The sequence below is a fragment of the Schistocerca nitens genome, chromosome 7, assembly GCF_023898315.1.
Source record: "Schistocerca nitens isolate TAMUIC-IGC-003100 chromosome 7, iqSchNite1.1, whole genome shotgun sequence".
In the NCBI taxonomy this organism is placed as follows: domain Eukaryota; kingdom Metazoa; phylum Arthropoda; class Insecta; order Orthoptera; family Acrididae; genus Schistocerca; species Schistocerca nitens.
This window is the reverse complement of record NC_064620.1, coordinates 308,985,381-308,987,880: the sequence shown is the minus strand read 5'-3', so window position 1 is coordinate 308,987,880 and position 2,500 is coordinate 308,985,381. Positions and strand designations below refer to the sequence as shown.

General features: G+C 57.6%; 1 non-coding gene across 1 annotated transcript in view; it reads right to left on the bottom strand.

Moving 5' to 3' along the window:
• LOC126197049 (small subunit ribosomal RNA) overlaps positions 1-380 on the bottom strand; it is a 1,909-nt gene extending 1,529 nt beyond the window's left edge. Inside the window, exon 1 of the ribosomal RNA XR_007539456.1 lies at positions 1-380. This exon is cut by the window's left edge and continues 1,529 nt beyond it. This is a non-coding gene — a ribosomal RNA (small subunit ribosomal RNA).
• Positions 381-2,500: the final 2,120 nt, after the last annotated feature.

Below are 2,500 nucleotides of genomic sequence, written 5' to 3'. Positions count from 1 at the left end.
CCGTTACCCGTTACAACCATGGTAGGCGCAGAACCTACCATCGACAGTTGATAAGGCAGACATTTGAAAGATGCGTCGCCGGTACGAAGACCGTGCGATCAGCCCAAAGTTATTCAGAGTCACCAAGGCAAACGGACCGGACGAGCCGACCGATTGGTTTTGATCTAATAAAAGCGTCCCTTCCATCTCTGGTCGGGACTCTGTTTGCATGTATTAGCTCTAGAATTACCACAGTTATCCAAGTAACGTGGGTACGATCTAAGGAACCATAACTGATTTAATGAGCCATTCGCGGTTTCACCTTAATGCGGCTTGTACTGAGACATGCATGGCTTAATCTTTGAGACAAGCATATGACTACTGGCAGGATCAACCAGGGAGCTGCGTCAACTAGAGCTGAGCAGCCGGCCGCCCGGGAGTGTGTCCCGGGGGCCCGCGCGAACACGCAAGCGTCCGCTCAATTATTCTGCAAACAGGAGGAGGCTGGGCTCCCCTGCACGATACACCTCGAAACCCTCTCAGGTCCCGGCGGCGCGCAGCGCCGTCCTAAGTACTTGGTCGGGTTCGAGAGAGGCGCAATCGCCCGGAGATAGGCGAGTAGACGCTTTCAGTGCGACCACCCGTGCCCCCAACTGAGCTTGCCGCTGCCGACAGAGGCCCGGGAGCGTGCTGTCGTGGTGTTGCCGGCGGGAGACAACACGCGGCCACAAACAGTGACCGGGCAGCTCCAACGCCAGCGCCACAGAGGGGCAGAGCCCCACTTGGGTGCCAAAGCGAACTCTCCCAGCACAGCGCACGCGCCAACACATCCGCACAGCTGCGATACAAACCACCTGCGAGAACCGCGGGGGCGACCGAGCAGCAGACGGCGTCGCGGCGCCGAGTGCCGGGCGGCGGCGCATCCTCAACGCACACAGTCCTCAATCGGACCAGCACACTGCAGATGTCCACCGCGCTTCGCACCGGGCCCGGGAGGACCCACTTTGGCCGCACGGCGCCGCGCGCTGGGTGCGCCGGCACGCAGATGCGCCGCCTGCCGCGTCCGTCAGCCGGCGCGCCTGCCACTGGGCGCCCCCACCAGCCGGCTGCCGCGCGTGCGCCCACGCAGCGCGCGGCCAGCACGCCGGGCGCCCCCCCCTCACCGGCCGGGGACGGTCCCACCCAGCCACCGCCGCGTATCGCTTCATACCCACATGCCCACTCACGTTCGTGGGTATGACGGGTGTCGCTGAAGCAACCGGTTAATACCTGTACCGATCGTCGATATCAACGATTCACCTCCAGCGCGAACAACCGCGCAACAACGGATTTCCAGTTCATTTGCGTAACTTGGGCAGCAAACGTAGACATCCATCTACATTTGCGACTTCTACGAGTCTTGCATGCCTGGATGTTGTGTGTCACGACGCACTCCATCAGCATACATACACGCTGCGACGTGTGCACGAAAGAACACGTGGAAGGTGGCCAGCGTACGTATACGAATGCCATTGCACAGCTGCGAAGCGCATTCAACACGCGAACTCCTGACCGACGAGCTAGAGGTGACAGGAGGGGAGGGGGGGGCGGGGGCGATATACGTCCTATTGCAGTACACAATACAGTGGATAGCGGGACCATGTGGAAAGTAAGCAACACTCGCAAGATGTGAGGGTACGCACCGTAAAATGAATCAATACGCAGAACACCACAGTGTGCGCGAAGTGAACTATGTTGAGATGGTTGCAATTAGGCAACGCTACACGAATTCCTAGAGTCATATAACTAACAATTACAGGGCAGGTTAGGGCGCAACGTAGGTTAGGTTAGGGCGCAACGTAGGTTAGGTTAGGGCGCAACGTGGGTTAGGTTAAGGCGCAACTTGGGTTAGGTTAAGGCGCAACTTGGGTTAGGTTAAGGCGCAACTTGGGTTAGGTTAAGGCGCAACTTGGGTTAGGTTAAGGCGCAACTTGGGTTAGGTTAAGGCGCAACTTGGGTTAGGTTAGGGCGCAACTTGGGTTAGGTTAGGGCGCAACTTGGGTTAGGTTAGGGCGCAACTTGGGTTAGGTTAGGGCGCAACTTGGGTTAGGTTAGGGCGCAACTTGGGTTAGGTTAGGGCGCAACTTGGGTTAGGTTAGGGCGCAACTTGGGTTAGGTTAGGGCGCAACTTGGGTTAGGTTAGGGCGCAACTTGGGTTAGGTTAAGGCGCAACTTGGGTTAGGTTAAGGCGCAACTTGGGTTAGGTTAAGGCGCAACTTGGGTTAGGTTAAGGCGCAACTTGGGTTAGGTTAAGGCGCAACTTGGGTTAGGTTAAGGCGCAACTTGGGTTAGGTTAAGGCGCAACTTGGGTTAGGTTAGGGCGCAACTTGGGTTAGGTTAGGGCGCAACTTGGGTTAGGTTAGGGCGCAACTTGGGTTAGGTTAGGGCGCAACTTGGGTTAGGTTAGGGCGCAACTTGGGTTAGGTTAGGGCGCAACTTGGGTTAGGTTAGGGCGCAACTTGGGTTAGGTTAGGGCGCAACT